We start from the raw sequence: 18,757 nt of genomic DNA, 5'->3' as shown, positions 1-18,757 counted from the left end.
GTTCACTGGGCCACATTAGATGGGAGCTCTGAGGAGTACAGGGACATTTGTGCCATGCCATTTTTTCCTATTGCTACCCTATGACTCTTCCTCATGTTGGAGAGGAGGTCTTGACCTTGCAAAACTTTGCTCATGTGAGAAGCTTCTCCAAAATGAACAGAACTGCTCATCCAAGTAAATATTACCCACAGAAAGGAGTGCAAGTATGGGCCCTTGTAAAAGCCACATAGCTTCCCCCTGCCCAAACAAGAGCTTAGTTGAATATGTTCAGATGCCCTTGTTAGCACAGCTTATGATACAATCATACGAAAACAATATTGGCAGGAAAAGAAAGATGAAAAAGTACTTCTCTTTATAATGTCCAAAGGAAGTGGAAAGAAGAAAGATTAGACATTAGCTTTAAAACTAATTAGTTGTTCAATTCATTTGCCACAGAAAAAGGCAGGATGCCACCACTGTGTCTGGCATGGCATGAGACCATTTGAACTAATGCATTTTAAAACATCCGGTTTCACTGCAATTTGACCCAAGGGCCTTTTATTGGCATGTACCGATTTCTCTGTGCAGATGAGAATCCTTTGAACTAATAAAACCACGACTGTGATTTACAAGTGCTGTTTAAGAAGTTTTTAAAAAAAGAACCAACCAGAAAATTGGAAAATATGCTTTCCTTATAACATTACACAGTAATTTTAAGAGATAATGACTGATAGGAGACAGGAGGAGAAGGAGACTAGGAGAGAGCACAGAAGACACAAAACTGGGAAGGACTGTGAACAGGTTAGAGGATGTGAGTGCAATTCAGGCAGATTAGAAAGTTGGGCTAGAGCTATCAGGATGAAGTTCAATGCAGACAAATGCAAGGTGCTACACTGCAGGGGGAATCATCAAAAACACAAACGAAAGATGGGTGACCCCTGGCTGGATGGCAGCACAATGGAAAAGAGCTTGGTAGATCACAGACTCGATACAAGCCTGCAGTGTGATGCAACTGCTAAAAGGTGAATGGAGTTTTGGATGCATCAACAGGCGCAAGACACATAATGCCTCTCTACCCAGCACTGGTTAGGCCTCACGTGAAGTACTGTGTGCAGTTCTGGCCTCTACATTTTAAAAAAGGCATGGAGAAGTCAGATAGGGTCCAGAGGCAGGCAACAAAAAAGATCTTGGAAGGCAAGTCATATGAGGAGAAACTGAAGGAGCTAGGCATGCTCAAATTGTGGAAAAGGCGCTTAAGAGAGGACATGACAGCAGCCCTCAAATATTTGAAGAGCTGCCTTAAAGAAGAGGGAAAGCACCTTTTCTTTCTAGCTGCAAAGAGGAGGATTTTTTTTCTGTGGCAAATGAATTGAACAGCTAATGAGTTTTAGTTCCTGCCTAGATGGTCTTGCCCCTCCGCGCAGGGTCAGACCAGGTACCAGATTTGGGGTCAGGAAGGAATTTTACCCGGTGGTCAGATTGGCGTGGACTGTGGGGCTTTCTGCCTCTCTCTGTAGCAGCAGGCATGGCCCTCAACCCAGGATATCTTGAGCATGTACTGACAACATTTCACAGAAGCAGGATGTTGGCTGCCTTGGTTCCCCTGGTTTGTGTGTGGCAGGTTCAGATGTTAGGTCTGTGTTGTGTCAGAGAGGATGGTAGTCTTACGTAGACTTTATATTATGGTTATTATGGTTTGTATAGGATGGTTTGGATAAGGATGATCTTGCCTCCGGCCGGAGATACGACTAAATGACCTCCAGAGGTCCCTTCCAGCCTGACCTCTCTATAATGCTATGCAGTGTATTTCTGAAGCATGGCAGTTTCTGCAGTGTCTACAGTGAATAAATTGGAGATACATGAAACCCAGACATTTTAGCTTGCAGGGATATCCATGAAGGTCACTACTTTGGTTCATTAGTGTTCATTCATATCGAGACAGACAAGATAAGACCAAAGAGCAGTTAATCAGGGAAGGGCAGTGTTGTGAATGACCTTGATAATGGGGAAAAGAAGACAACCAAGGGGAAGTTGGGAACTGGTTCAGAAAGAAGGTGCCATAGACAAAATGTCAGACTAGGGAGGGGATTCACTGAACTTCACAGGAACTGGAGTTGGGGAAGGAGGCACACAAGGGACAAAACAGATTAGCACTAAGGAAGAGGACAAAAGAAAGGCATTCAACCTGTGGTTCTCTGTTCTTACAGCAGAGGTACCATCAAGGCTGAGACGTCAGAAAATAGCGCCATAATCCAAGCCCTAAGGGGAAGCCCTCCCCGTTATGTGGTTTTATGCGGCTGGTAACCTTCTTCATTGCCCTTCATTGCCCGATTGTTTCTCCCACTCAAATAAGATTTATTTCAGTGCTAAGAATAAAATTGGATCTCGCTCAGCGCTGAGAGCGCACGAGCCGTTTGCATAATATGTCAGTCTTGTTTAAATTTTTCTTAAATTGACTACTAATGATCTTGCTTCTGCTACCTCTTGTATTTATGCAGCCTCTTTCATGTTTGCTGGCTTACTATTGATCGATTGAATTCACCATCCAGCGCAGGGTGTCGAGGCTCTGAAGCAAGGTGGTAGCCCTAGACTTCAAGAGGGCCAACTTCAATGAGTTGAGATTAGTGGGAGAGGTGCTGGGGTTCTTGAGCGGTCGTTCCTTAAGGAGACGATACTCAGGGCCCAAGGGGTGACCATCCCAACAAGAAGCAAGGTGGGCAAGAGTGCCCAAAAGCCCCCCTGGCTCACCAAGGGCATCCGGGAATGCCTGATTGCCAAAAACACGGTGTACACATGGTGCAAGGGGGGTGCTATCTCCAAAGAGGAGTATACCTCCTCTGCTCGGCCCTGTAGGGGGGCTGTCAGGAAAGCTAAGGTGGACATAGAGCTAGGACTAGCATCCAAGATCAAAGATAATAAAAAGTCCTTTTTCAAATATATAGGGAGGATGAAGAAAGCACCAGGAAACGTGGGGCCCCTGCAAGATACGCTGGGCAGTCTGGTGGTTGCGCCAGAGGAGAAAGCAGACCTCTCTAACCAATTCTTCACCTCCGTTTTCCTGTGCAGGGATTGGGACTTCTCCACCGTGATGCAAGACAGACTTAAGGGGAACACCTCCAGACTTCAGGTTGAGGAGGACCAGATTAGAGAGCTTCTCAAGGGGCTGGATGTGTTCAAATCAGTGGGTCCAGATGCTCTCCATCCCAGGGTGTTGAGGGAGCTAGCAGGGCCCTTGGCACAGCTTTACAAGCTTTTGTGGTGCTTGATCCAGGTGCCAGATTATTGGAAGATAGCCTACATGGTCCCCATCTTTAAAAAATGGAGGAGGGAGGACCCGGGCAACTATAGGCCCATCAGTCTCACCTCAGTCCTAGGGAAACTCTTTGAGAAGATCATCAAGGAGCACATCCGCGATGGGCCAGCTTCAGGGATGATGCTCAAGGGCAACCAGTACAGTTTCATGAGGGGCAGGTCATGTCAGACCAACCTGATTGCTTTTTATGATCAAGTCACAAAAGCATCAGATGCAGGTGTCGCCATGGACATAGCCTTTCTGGACTTCAGCAAGGCCTTTGACACTGTCTCCCACCCCATCCTCATTAAAAAACTAGGCGACTGTAGCATTGATGCCTAAACGGTCAGATGGATTGCAGATTGGCTGAAGGGTCGCCCTCAGAGGGTGGTGGTGGATGGGTCATATTCGACCTGGGGAGAAGTGGGCAGCGGAGTCCCCCAGGGCTCGGTCCTTGGGCCTGCGCTGTTCAATTTCTTTATCAGCGATTTGGACAACAGGGTGAAAAGCAACCTGTTTAAATTTGCTGATGACACCAAAATTTGGGGTGAGGTGAGCACGCCAGTGGGGAGGGAAAGACTGCAGCAAGACCTGGATAGGTTACAGGGGTGGGCTAACAGAAACAGGATGCATTTCAATACTGACAAGTGCAGGGTGCTGCACGTGGGCAGTAGTAACCAGCAGCACACTTATAAGATGGGGAGAGCACGGGGGCAGAAAGGGATCTTGGAATCATTATTGACTCCAAGATGAACATGGGCCGACAATGTGAGGTCACAGTTGGCAGGGCTAACCGCACCTTGTCGTGCATCCACAGGTACATCTCTAGCAGGGCCAAGGAGGGGATCCTCCCCCTCTACATGACACTGGTCAGGCCACAGCTGGAGTACTGTGTCCAGTTCTGTGCACCCTGCTTCAGGAGCGATGTGGACAACATGGAGAGGGTCCAGAGGAGGGCCACCCACATGATCTGGGGACAACAAGGCAGACCCTGCAATGAGAGACTGTGGGACCTGAACCTGTTCAGCCTTCACAAGAGAAGGCTGAGGGGGGACCTGGTGACAGTTTATAAATGCACTAGGGGGGACCAGAAGGTTTTGAGTGAGACCTTGTTTCCCCTAGTGCCCCCTGGCATGACAAGGAATAACAGCCACAAGTTGTTGGAGAGGAGGTTTAGATTAGATATCCGTAAGAACTACTTCACAGTTAGGGCGACCAGGATCTGGAACCAACTTTATTATTTATATAATTACTTATATTATTTATAGTTAGATTAGGGTGGAGTGGGCCAAATGATCAATTAGTGTAAAATCAGGTGGCTCGTTCCTGTCCATAGAATAATACTGCTTTTGCACTACCTGGGGATCTGTGTGATATCCCAATGACAACAATACAGTAAGCAAAGCTGAAAACATGAAAGAACATGAAGAAATAAAGGCAGAACCATGTCATTTATCTCCCATGTTATCCCTCTCTCTTAAAATCTTCTGCTAATAACCAGTTTATCCAACTTGACAATTTTATTGGAAAAAAATTGTATAGGTTAGAAGGAAGACACTGTGAAATGTTAAATTATTTCAATGATGTCTCAACTAGTATAGACTGGACATATTTATCCAGGAAAATAGAGGTGGAATTCAAAAACAAAAGGACAATTAAAACAATCACTGTTACATGGATAAACTGAAGGATTGATGGATTATAACAAATCTGTGCATTTGCAAAACACTTTCTATCCAAAGATCTCCAATCATTTTATAAATCTGACCGAAGTAACCATCAAAGTTCAGTAAGGAAAACTTTTTTATCTGTTTAGCAGATGTGGAAAATGAACACATCAAGAGGATATAACTGATACTTTCAAACTTGAGTAACAAAAGTTAGGCACTCGCATCAATATTTAGGCATCTGTAAGAAAAATAATTTCATTTCAGAGCCAATGAGAACCCAGAGCTCCCCGTGATTTCACAGGGAGCTGCATATGCTCCCTGATTTTGAAAAGGAGACCAGACCTTTGCTCCAGTGAGCTTAGGTGCCCTACTTTAAAGGACTCAAGTTTCAAAAATTTTAAGTGTTGTGCCTGATAGGGCAGAGCTAGAAACAGAAACCACAACTCCTGGCTCCCAGTCACTTCCATTAGTTATAAGGTTCTAGCCACATTTCTCAAACACATTACTTAACATAGGTATAGAGACAAAAACAAAGGCAGAGCTTAAACAGCACAGTTGCATATTCTTCCCATTTAGAGTGTTATATAAAGTAAGCCAATCTCTGAAAATTAAGTCTTTGTGGGGAATAAAACCTCCTTTAAAGTCATTCCTTTCCCACTTCCCCATTGCATTCCTACCCACTCCTACCCAGTACAGCAAACTCTCCATTTATGCCACCATCTCTTACAAATCCTGCAGGACTACAGAAATGTGAAATAAGCCGTCCTTAGTAGGCCAGACAAAAGCACACACTTGGCTGATGAAGTGAGTGAAACTGCAGCTTTTTGCACAGCGGGGTGGCGGTAGGTTTGGTTGCAAGCATACATCTCGCCTTTGGATATAAAATTTTCATGGAAGGAAGAAAGACACTTGAGAGACTTGGTGCTTTGAGTGTTCACTGCAACCCATTTATACCTTGAACTTCTAATCTTGGAACTGCTTAAAGAAATAATACGTCACTGTAGCATTCAGGAATTGCACTATGGGGATGATGTTCACAAGAGCTCTGCTTTATTCTGGGTCACATTTCAACTGGCAGCGCACAAGAGTCTCAGAGCACTCTGCCCAGACTTTCTATCAGGAAAGCTCAGGCTTTAAAGGCAATCTCCAACACTATGCACTATACTGGGGCATACAAGTGTGGGCCTTACAAATGGACTGTTTCTCTAGAGTCCTTACTGTTGTATGCAGCAGTGTAAGAGTTCAAGTACAATGAAATAAACTCTCATTACTGCCAGCCTTCAGCTGCAGATACCTTTGGCAGAAACTGGAAGTTCTGAAGAAAGGACACGGAAGTCAGGTTTACGTAGGAAGCCAAGGGAGACTGATGCATCCTGCATGCTCTACTAGCAGGGAACAGACACTGTAAAGGGACGCAGGCTGAGTGGCCACACTGGGATGGGGCCCAGGTGCCACACTCTCAACAGGTGTCTTATTCTTCTATTTTTATATCTCACCTGCCAGACTCAGTGTAACTATAAAGGATATCAGGAGGTGGTATGTGATCCTATAGGGCTTGTTGAGACTAGTGTGGGTCATGATGTCTGAGAGTTGCCTGTGGGGCTCCATCTCCCCTACACCCTACCCTTTCCACTAGGGCATTCTGTTGGTGATCAGAGTAGGCACCTGTTCTCCCTAGGCTTCATGCACTAGGTAGAAAATTCCATGAAGGAAGACAACTAAGCAGCCTGGGGCCAGCATAAGTTGGCCAAGCCTGGGGCTCTTGTTAAAGACCTGTGGTCAATGGCATCTAGACCATGTAAGAAAATGAATAGATTAATATAACTTAAATAATAGTGTCAGTGTCTGCTTCAGGCCTCACCTCAGCCCAGCAGCATGTGGCTGCCTTTCTTCAGGAGGTTGGAGCTCTTCAGGGTTCACCCCTTGATATGTGCCTAATCAGAGTGGGTAGCCTGGAGCCAGCAGTATTAAAAACTCCTGTGGGTCCCCTAAAGGCACCTGACCTCTAGCACCTGCATGACAGTCAGGGTTGTGCGGGGGGAGCCAGTGTCAAGCTGGTCTTTACTTGCAGGTCCTTGGCTCTGGTGTAGGGACATGACGTAGACTGATGTTCCCCCCCTTCTGAGGCTGGTGATGCCTTATGCAGAAGTTCTGGGTTGGCCTAGGCCAACCCAGGCCCCTGCATGCCCCCAACTGTCTTGTGGCTATTGCCAGGTGCTGAGAGCCCCAGAGGGGCTCATCAGCTCCTGTAACTGGGACTTCTAGGTCCTCGGCAGTGCCGGTGGTGCCAGCTGCTTGCCCTCTTCTCAGGCTGGGCCCTGGGCCCATATGGAGCCCAGCTTCCGGCTCTCACTCTGGCCTGGGAAATGGGTCCATGGAGAACGCACTACCGACTGGCTGCCCATCCCACCCAGTGAGTGGGGGTGTGGAGGAGCGTGCTGTTGGCCCACAGACTTACCACTTTTCTTTGGATCCAACCGGGAGTACGGTGCCTTTGGAGCACTCTGGCAGTCATTGCCCTGGCAAGTGCAGGGCTCAGCCAGGTCCCTGCTACAGACTCCTGATAATATAATGACTTCAACACAAATTTACTTTGCAATTTAAATTAAGTACAGCGATCTCTTGAAAACTGGAGTAGCTGCAGCATAAGACAACATTTGCATTTTTGTCCTCCATCGTGGTACCAAGATGTTATTGTTCCATTGTGGCAAGAGGATATTGTTTCCTTCTATGATGAGATGATGTACTCTGTGGATGGAAGGAGAGCAGCAGATGGGATATATCTTGATTATAGCAAAGATTTTCACTGTCTCACTTGATCTTCTCATTGGTAAGCTAAGGGAATAGATGAAAGTACTTTGAAGGGGATATTTAAGTGGTTGAATCATCCTGCTCAAAGAATAGTCTACAAAGGCTCAACATCTGGTTGGAAGGAGGTATCTAGTGGGATTCCTAATGGGTCCATTACTGTTCAACATCATCATTATTGACTTGGATAATAGGATTGGGAGCACAGTCAGTGGATGATGCTAAGCTGATTGGAGTTTCTGCCACTTTGGAGGGTAGGATTAGGATGAAAAATGATCTTGATACACTGGAAAAATCGTTAAAAATTAAACAAATAAAATTCACTAAGGACAAACACAAACCCCTGGACTTAGGAAAGAACACTTTAATGCACAAATACAATTTGGGAAACAACTGGCTAAGTTGCAGAACTGCAGAAAAGGACCTAGGGAGCTGAATGTGAATCAGTGATGTCCACTGTAGTAGCAGGAGTGTGGCCTGTAAGTCAGGGAAAGTGACTCCTCTACGTGATTTAGCACCAGTGAGGCCTCAGCTGGAGTACTCTGTCCAGTTTTGGGCACCACACTTCAAGAGAGATTTAGACGAATAGGAAGGAGTCCAGCAGACAGCAACAACAACATATAGGCCCTAGGAAACATGACTTAGTCTTCTGAACAATCCCTTTCTTCCCACCTTTTTTTCTGAGGGAGAGAGGGGGATGTGAATCACATCATGTGAGAACAGCCTTTGGATACCTGAAGAATGGTTATAAAGAGGATGAAGACAGACTATTCTCTACGGCCATGAGACAATACAAAGCAACAGTCTTTAATTTCAGCAAGAGAAATTTATATTGGGTCTCAGGAAGAACGTCTCTTTCTTGTGGGTGGTTAAGCATTAAGAATGGGCTACGGTATGGACAGACAGGTTATGGAATCTCCAGTCCTTTTTTAAGAGCAGATTTGACAGACACTTGATGTATGGTTTACACATAGATGACGTTCCCTTGGGAGGATGTTGGACAAGGTGACTTCCTGAAGTCCCTTCCAACCCTAATGTCCTGTGATTCCTGAAGCCACAATGTTTCTTCTGCAATCACTTTCTTTTATGCCCAGTATCCTCCAGCACTCCCTGCTCTATAGGACTTTCAAGTGCACTGCTGCAACACAACAGAATCCACAATTTGAACTTGCTTTCCAAAGAAAAGGAAGACAGTAGGTTATGGGCATACAGTATTCAGTCTCTTACAGCGATGGGCATTTTTCCTGCTAGACTTCACTGTACAGCATCACTAAGCACCTGCATACTATTTCTCATCTTCAAAGTGTTATCGATATTATCAGTAGGTGCAGAGAGGCTCAGTGGTTTGACCAAGACTAGACAGGGAGTCAGTGTGACAGCTGAAATGAGAACCCAGCTCTTTGTGGCTTCCAGTTCAGTGCTCTGATCACAAGCCGTAGCTCAAAGCACTATCCATTCTTCACTATCTTAGGCCTTTCCCTCCCCCAGTCCTCCTTCCCACTTCCCCCCCGCACGTACACACATTCAACTAGCTAATTTTAGTCTTTACGGTGCATAAAAACAGAGCTTTGATCTTATGGGCTGTGTCATTCGCAAAAATCAATGTCGGCTGCCCAGCAATTTCACATCTAACTAGTCTAAACCCTCCACTGTGTGAACAACAATTGCCGTGGAAAATAGCAAGGGCAACTATCTCTAGCATAACAGCTGAAGAATGATCCTCTTGGCCCAAATCAGAGTGAAGGAACTTCCAAAAACTTAACATAGCTCCTCTGGAACAAAAATTATTCCGAAGCAAACACTAGTTTTTGACCTGTGATTGCTTTGCATGACTGTCTTTTCTCGTTTTTGACCTGTACAGCCTATATATTCCATCTGTTCAAAGTATGATTTCCAGTCCACTGGAGCAAAAGCAATGGTAAAAGCATTTTTGCCAGAAGCCCTTGGCTTCAAATGATGAACACGGATGCCAAGTCCTGCTGCCAGTCAAGACAGGACTTCTGAAAACTAGTGACAGTTTTCAAATAATAAAATAAACAAGACTGTTCACTCATATCTCAGTTCCATTAGAGAGGGGGGAAAGCTCTCCGTTCTGCTAACATGTGCAGTCCCTATATCATGGATAGCATTTGGTATTAACTGATGGTATGAATGGCAGGCAGATGCAGGCCCTGAGATATTATTATTTGTATCTTAGTAGCAGGAGGATCCCAGAGTTTTAGGCACTGTGTATACACATTATAAAGACAGTACGCCTGACCTGCAGAATTTACAGTCCAAATGAACAAGACATTAATGGGAGGAAGGATCTGTTATTATACCCATTATACAGACGAGGACCTGAAGGACACACACATTAGCTGTCTTGCTCAAGATCATACAGGAAGCCTGTAGTCCAGCCAGATACTGACTCTAGGTCTCCACAGTCCAGGTCCAGTATTTTAATCATAAGATCATCCTTCTAAAATGTTTGTTGCATTGAAGCCCGCCTCACTGGTTTCACACTGGCCTGCACAGGGATGTTTTTCCAAGCCTCCTACCTCCTCCAGTTCAGAACAATTCCTTTTGTGCATTCTCACCCCAGTTGCAGAAAAGCTAAAGGACTCTGGAGTGCACGCTGCCCTGCTGCACTTTGGGATACACCCCAAGCTGACATTGATTTAACATGGAAATCATGTGCATGCACAAGACAGAGAGAGAGAGATCCCCCACACCCTCTAGCTGCAAAACTGAAGCATGGCTGCTTGTTGCGTTCAATGCCAGAAGCAGTTCTATATCATTTGATATCATCATTACTGTCACAACAAAAAAAAAAAAAAAAAAAGAGGCCATGGTAACAGAGCAGTCAAGGTGCCTCTACTGATCCAGAGGCATGAGTTCAAGCCTTCCTTCAGACATGTGCTGAGGGCTGCCCCAACGGTAAATGCAAACCTTGTCAGGCCAAGAAGTCAAAGGCAGACAGCTGCAATGCCCAGTGCATTACTGCCTCGTATACCACGGACTACAGAAACTGATGTTTCTCAACCAGCTCAACCCATTGCAGCACCTGGGCCCAGGCTAAGCATCTGACTTCTTTTTTTTCCCCCCCACCTTTGCAAGAAAGCATCCCTCTCTCCAAAACTGTAGATGGGAACAAGGATTTTCCACTTCAGTTCTAGCCTCCTCCAAACAAGCTCATTGGGACACAGCCAAAAGCTTCTTGGAGACTATGTGCAACCCTGACAGCAAAGTAAAAAAATCCTCACGGACGACACAAGGAATCCTGACACGTTTCCTTTGTAGCCTCGATTACCTTCCCCGTTACAAATAACTCAGCCCATGGCCTTATTATGCAACCCTACATTTTTTTGGTTTGTAGATTATATGACCGCTACATGTTTTCATTCAGAATAGCGAAGGAAAAAAATCTCTCCTCTTATTCCGCTAACAATCATTCTTAACTCTTCTTTGTCCCAGTTTTAAGGGCTAGAGGTTATATTTCCAGTGCAGCCAGCTGTTCACATGTCTCTTGTTATAGTTACTGAGTTATATAAGAAAACAGAACGTGGTTTTCCAGCAAGCTTATCAGGCACACAGCAGTCTACAAGGCAACGCTAAATGGTAGTGCAGGCAACAGTAACGCTGACCAGAAGCACAGTAACACCTTGTGTGCAAAATAAATGTAGCTTGCATACACCCATTTCCTATGTGTAGGCAGAGAGATGGCTGGAACAGCTCAGATACTTCTGAGGTGGTACAATCTCCATCCCTGGAGGTTTTTAAAACCCGGCTAGACAAAGCCTTGGCTGGGATGATCAAGTTGGGGTTGGTTCTGCTTTGAGCAGAGGGTTGGATAGATGAGCCACTGAGGTCCTTTCCAACTCTTATTTTCTATGATAGCACTGGTAAAATTTTGGTGAGTAGGCAAGATCTCAGCTGTAAAAGCAACCGGTACAAACGGGGATTTTAAGGTTTCCCTTCCCACTACCAGGGCCTACAGGGCAAGCCAAACAGTGAGCCGTTCGCTCTGCCCAAGCAGAAGGACACTGTAACAGAATACAGGACAGAGAAAGAGAGAAAAGGGTAGAGGAAAAGTCACCTCCCTCCTGAAGCTAGGGGCAGCATTAGTGCCCCAAAGGCTTTTACTTTGTGGTTGTTGAGACCTGGAGTTGGGGCTCTAAAAGAATACCAGATCTCAAATCTTGTGCTTAAAAAAAAAAAAAATCACAAGACCCGGCAACATTGCAAATTAGAACATTGTTGCTGCCAGACCATAATGTATTAAGCAGGGACCAATATATAAACCACCTATATCAACTTCCACTTTATGCAGGTTGAAGACCTGGCTCATTATTTCTTTCTTCAAACAACGATGCTGCAAGCTATAAAAAGGAATGATACTGTTTAGAAAATAGAAAGTTAACAGTGCACGCTCCAGGAGGAGCAGAGCAGGAGAACAACATTATCAAATGGAAAAAAAAGTGTCATAATGAGAAGACCACAAAGTTAGAGGATCTAAGCTTGGGTTCTTGTTACGGCTCATAAAAGTGCTCCTAAGTTCTTGCTCAGTATTTCTAGAAAAAGCAATTTTTTTGCTCTGAAATCCCCTCTTTTTATTCTTATTCTTTTCTCCTCCTGATGACTCTTGATATGTGGGCATTGCTGATTGGTCTCTCTGCAGTTGTCATACTGTCCATGTTCTGTCCTGTTTCTTTCACAAACCCATCACATGCACACACCCTAATTTGGGCTTTCCTGGTGTCCTCCTAAGTTGGCCTCCTCCCCCAGACTGGAAAGTCCAAGGGCTCTTAGTTTGGCACTGTGACCTGGTGCCACCTTATCTCAGGTTATGGAACAGTGTGGAACATGTCTACAATTTCTCAGCCTGTGTGTCTATCCCGGTCTGCCTTGAAGGCTGTGAAATTGTGCAACAACCAGGCTTTTAGAAATCAATTAACCCTTGCCATTGCCCTGGACCACTATTTTAATGCATACCTAGTTTACCCATAAGTCAGCTCCCAAAAGCAAACCTTTAAATGCCATTTTCTAGCCATCAACATACAGGTACAGGGGTTTACCTGGAGTTTACTTCAAACCCATGTATCTAACACCAGACTTCAACTTCACAGAACAGCATGATAGGTATGGCAAAGTCATGAAAAAAAAAGGAGATATCCAATGCTAGGTAACTTAAGGGGTTAATGCATCTCTCGGGTTCCAAGTTCAAACACTAAGCTTAAGGTATGAGTAAAATTGCTTGAACAAAGCTTCTCTTTCTCTTAGAGTACGTCTTTGTTCCCATTCAGGCTGCTTGGATAAGTCAATTCTTTGTCCCTCTATGAACTTTACAAGATTGATATGGACACTCAGAAGTGTGCAGCAGTCAATATGCTGGGTCTAATCTTTTTGAACTGTGGAAAATAATGACAACAATGTAAGAACCAACAATGAACTATTTCATTGTCCATTTCTTTAAGCAGAAAGACAAGCATAGGCCAAAAAATGCCTTCTTGGCTCCCACGCGTGCAGGTAACCATTTTCCACAAATTCCCCACAATTGTCCCCTGAAACTCCCATACCAGGCACAAAACCAATACGTCACATGCCTTAGATAAAGGCAGGGAAGATGAGGGCATTGCCAGTACCCTGCCACTGCAGTGACAGAAAAGTCAAACTATACTTGGTTGCTGACAGAGCTGAGATGAAATACCACCGCCATTCCTTTCCTCAGCCACTGATTGACAAATATTTAATCCATTACTGCGATTTAGTCTGACTACTAGGGCTGTGTGAAGCTTCGGTTCCTGATCCGATTTGGCGGAGATTCGGCCCAGTTTGGTGGCCAAATTTCCAAATCTAAATCGAATCATAGGACTCTAATCTCTCTGAATCAAATCAAAACCCTCCAAGTCAATTTGAAGAGACTTGGAAAGATTCAGAAATTCAGACACAGACACAGCTTTAAATGTTTTTTTTCTACATACCTTGAGGTAGCAGGTGACTCATGAATGCTGTGATGCTGGGGCGCATGCAGTGTCCCATAGAAGCACGGGGAAGGGGGGCTCCCTAATGCACTCAGCAGCAGACCCGAAAGTAGACCAGAACTTCTGGTCCACTTCCGGATCCACCAGGGAGCATGCAGGGTCCCCCCCATGGCCCTCTGGCTCCACAACTGGTGCCTTCTGGGTCTGGGGGGGTGGGGCAGGAACCCATGGCCCCCCATGGTCAATCCAGAGGTGGGGGGTGGCACACTTCCCAGTGGACCTGGAAGTGAACCAGAAGTACTTCTGATCCAAATCTGGGTTCGCCACCGAGCATGTGGAGGGCCCCCCTGCATTGCTGTGGAACCCCCGTGTGTCCCAGCATCACAGCATTCACAGGCTGTGCTCATATCTCGAGGTATGTAGAAAAAAACATTTAAAGCTGCGCCCATGTCCGAATCACTGATTCTCCAAATCAGCATCAAATATTCAGGTTCGGATTTGGCCAAATCGAATCAGGGACAGTGATCTGAATCAACTAATCGAATCACTGTCCCCGATTCGGGCCGAATCTGAATCCGAATCGAATAGAACCTGCTTCGCACACCCCTACTGACTACCTGTGCAACACAGGACAAGGAACCTCAGCCAGCAACTTCTTCATCAGCCCCATCACTTGCTATAGCTAGGAGAGTGGAGAAAGGCTTGTATCCTTTCACAGAAGAAATTGCCATGGATAGGATACCTCTAAGAAGAAAAAGCTGTGACTCAACCAAGAGCAATCGATGCAGAATCTGGGGTTGTGCTTGGGCGGGTAAGAAGGGAGAAGAGTAGGGAACTGCCTCGGGGTTGGAGGCTAGAATTGAGTTGCACATCTCTGCCATATGCTGCTGTATATTTCTGGTTTATATGTCTCTAGCCAGGGTTATTGTCCATTGGCAGAGGCTGCACATGGAAAAAAAAATGGCTTGGGGCAGTGGTACTAGGGCTTCATTCTTGTGCCCAATTAATTCCCTCACAATCTCTCTCTAAAATCATATCAAATAAAAATTGTTCATTTAATACAATGTCTGCACTGCTTTTGATAAAGCAAAGCAAAAAAGCATGCCCATTAGGAGCTCCCTGCACACCCAATGGTGCCGCTCAGGGGGGCTGCAATGTGCAGGAAGATTGAAATGTCATTCATTGATAGGACAGATATTAGTATGCAAAGGCAGACCTTAAGTGTTAATCTGCCCTCATTCTATTTTCAATGAGGGGAAGAGAGCCTTAGAAAAACAAATCCGTGTGAACAATGTAATCCAGGTCTGACATTCGACTCCTATTGGTCGTTTTTCTGTTTGTTCACTCTTATCAGTCCAACCGGATTCTCATGGCTCGCTACTAGTAAGCAAACGGTAGGGATTTTTCAAAGCTGACAGTCACTTTGGCAAGACGGTGTTGAAGGATCTAATTAAACCATTGGCTCGATGCTCCCAGTTGCAGAGTAGCACAAAAGCACTGAGGAAGTAAAGGCAAAGGAAGTTCCTGTGTCTCAGTGCTACATCCATGACTGGGAGGGGCACTGTCATGCTCTTGCTATTCTTTCCCCCCCACCATTATGTGGAGTGGCTGAACAATTGTTGCATTTTTTAGTTGTTAGTTTCCAGTGATGGGAACCAATATAGCCATTCCCTTTCCTATTCCTTTCTTCCCAAACGGTAGAATTAAGGAGCAATGAACACTTCTGTTCATGCCTTCGTATTTCCAATTTTTTAGGGCCGGGGGTCCCCGCTCAGAGCCGCACCGTGTTTGTATCTCTGCAAGCCAGCACATTTATAAATTTCAAAGAATTTTAAACACAATTAGGTTGAAGAAATGGCCTCTGATGGCTTCGACTACTTGCTTGCTGCACTGTGCGGTCTGAAAGCAGAATAGCCTGTTAGGCTGCATATTATCAGTGCTGTCTTCTATGTAACTGGCAATGTGCAAGGCAGGGTTACACAAAATAATGGATAAACTAGACTGACATGTCAGGTCCTATTTTATTATAGGAGACCGTACTTCAGTCACAGGGCAGGTTTCAGAAAGATTAAAATTGCCAGGCCACTAATGTCTTTTAACCCTTAGCATTTAGACTAGCAGCAAAATGAATGCTTAGCAGGGTATTTATACATACCTGCACTCATTCCAGTGCAGCCCTGTGTGCAAAACTGATAGCCTCAGAAACATCATAGATGGAAAAGACCTGTTAAATCAGGCTATCCATCTCCTGGGAGGTGATACAGGACTGCTCCCTTCGGAATATTTTTGGTACATAGCCAATCTAGTTTTAAACAGCCCAAGAGATTGGGCTTTCCATATTGTTATACCATCTAATCCTGCTCAATATTGGGAAGCTGCACATAACATACAGCCTAAATTTCCCATGAATTTTGAAGTTCTTTATTGCAAAATGTGATTCTGAGAGTGCCTGAGCTAAAGCTGGGGACAAAAAAAAGTGAGGGGGCAAAATTATCAAAAGCCTAACAGTCAGACATTCAGGTGGGATGTGAGAGCTCAAGTCCCTCATCTGCCATTTTTCCAACTCTCAGATGGGAGGGTTGTGAACATCAGGTTATTGCCCCTCCCCATTTCCCCTGCTGGAGCTGGCCGACACCGTATAACTATTTAAGGTGGGAATCTCAAAGCTACATCAGGAAATGAATGACCCAGTCCTGTGGGAAACATCCAGTCCTATATGGACTGGGTATCCAAAGCCATAGCTCCCTTATAAAGCCTCTGCTTCAATTTTCCTTCTCTCCCTAGATTATAATATATGACAGGCAGAGCAACTTCTGCATCACGCTGCTTCAACACGTAAGCACAGAGGGTGCCGTTTTCCCTTGTGCAGAGAGCTGGCAAGACCACTACTCCCTGCTCAGCCATTGGGATAATGCTAGCTCTCATCACAGGGGTGAATTTTACCCAAAGCATTTAACAGACCACAACATTTGCCATTTCCTAGCACTGTGACCTAGTGGCTGTTTACCAGCTTAAGCATAAGACACAGACAAACCATCAGGGGCTTGCATTGCAATTATTGCACTGAGAGGCAGAAGAAGAACATCGATGCTACAATGATGACTTAAGTATTAAGAACAGGTTAGATGCACAGAAACACTTTGGAAACACGGTGGGCAGAGTTGGGAGGGAAGGGAGGCTTCTGGCGGTACCTAGCACTAGCTACAGCCCCTCTTACAGGGTAGAAGTCAGTCCTAACCACTCGGCTAGTACAGTGGCATTTGAAGTAAAATTGGCCAAAGGATTTTGCTGGATCAATCTCCAGAGAAACCCGTCCATCTTGCCATCCGAACGCTTCATCACTTGGGAAACGTGCCTTTTAGAAAAACTCCCCCCACAAAACCCTTCCAAACATGCTGAAATGCCCCATTTGATATTCTTGGAATGAAGCTTTTCAATTCTTCATTTGTAAAATAGATTACATTTCATTTCTCTAAAACACTGCATCATCTTCTAGGCTGGAACAGTCAAAGTCAAAACTGAAACATTTCAATTGATCAAAAACAAATTGTTTTCAACTTTTCTTGTTTAGAGAACTTGGAAATGCCCAGGGTCCATTTCAATTTGAAACAAAGCCAAATACTGAAATCTCCGAATCTGTCACACAATGGACCTGTTCTCTTCCGGCCAGCTCTGCTTTCAAGTTATCACCATTCATTGGACCGTACAGGCTTTGATATCAGGTTTTAGGCCCTTATTTCTAAAGGTAAAAAACAATTTTTGGATGCATTTGTTCTCTTTTAGACTGAAAGGGTTTCTAATACTTACTGTTAAACCAATTTTCGAGCATAGTAGCAATTTCTGCATGCCTCTGAAGCTATATCCTTTTAAAATCACAAGTACACAAATAACTAGGAAAGTGTGGCTGAACAATTACCTGTCAGACAGGTCATTTGAATTCCCAATAGCTAACAGCATAGAGATTAGTCAGTCTGCCCAAATAGTAGGATGCCGGACTAGTACTCGTTCTATACCCGCACCTTCCTGGCATTAAACAGATCAGGCAGCAGACAGCTCTCCTCCACAGCGCTCCATATATCACACCCGTCTAAGTAGAAGACAGTTGGGTTCAGCACTTGAAAGATCTGAATGCTACCAAATCTGTTTCTGCACTTACTCGTGCCAACATCAGCCCACTGATTTCCCCATGAATTCCACCCGATATACCCCAGCACAAGTGATTCAAGGCTTAAGCCCAACGTTTCAGAGATTAAAATGCATTTGTAGCCTTGCACTGCTGTTGCAATTCCAATTTCTAAGAGTTTGCGATAACGTGAGCTACAAAAGTTAGGGTTTGCATTAATACAAAGGCAAGGAATAGAAATTGCCTTTCGTTTCAAGTCAGAGCACTGTGGCTTTGGATCGTGCTTTAGAAGAAGGTGCCAAGCTCTGTTGCCGGCATCTATGGAGCGCGCTGTAGTTGCTGACTGTGTTGTATTTGTCTGACATTCGTTACAGAGGCCAGTGAACTACTTGCTATTAGGGAAGTGTCTTTTCTCGTGAAGGCAGTGTGCCTGATCCTCCTTCAGCCTACGAGCTGAAGCTCATCGCTATACTCCAGAAGAAAACACAGCACAAAGCACAGCCGATCTCTCAAGTTGAGACTATGACATATCCCCCCAGGCCTAAGAGAAGTGACATCACTCCTTGGTAGGGGATAATAGATAGAAATTAGCCCTTTGCACCATTCTTCCATAGCACTGTCACCAGCGCAATCCCAGTGCAAGCCGTTGGCACGGAGAGTGACAAGCTTGAAACTAGAGCAGCCACTGGGGACCACCACAGTTGCGTGTAGTGCACAGCGACTGGCCACTGAAGCCTCATGGTTAATCTTCCGATGTGTCATCAGCACTCGCGGTTCAATACGGCGCGGCCCGGCATTTCCTGGCTCTCCTACAGAGGTTCTGACACTGAGCTCATCACTATCATTTAAGTGCCTGAGAGGCAACGAAGTAAAACAGAACGATGCTGCACCACAAATGACAGGGTTGGCTTCTTCTAAACTC

General features: G+C 45.1%; 1 protein-coding gene across 2 annotated transcripts in view; it reads right to left on the bottom strand.

Moving 5' to 3' along the window:
* The window catches only part of TMEM132D (transmembrane protein 132D), a 397,944-nt gene that overhangs the window by 266,426 nt on the left and 112,761 nt on the right, over window positions 1-18,757 (bottom strand). The gene's annotated exons all lie outside the window — the stretch shown is intronic.

This window comes from Crocodylus siamensis, chromosome 9, assembly GCF_052110815.1.
Source record: "Crocodylus siamensis isolate JL-2025a chromosome 9, ASM5211081v1, whole genome shotgun sequence".
Taxonomy (NCBI): Eukaryota; Metazoa; Chordata; order Crocodylia; family Crocodylidae; genus Crocodylus; species Crocodylus siamensis.
Note: the sequence above shows the minus strand (reverse complement) of the source record. Positions and strands in the feature narration are given on the sequence as shown.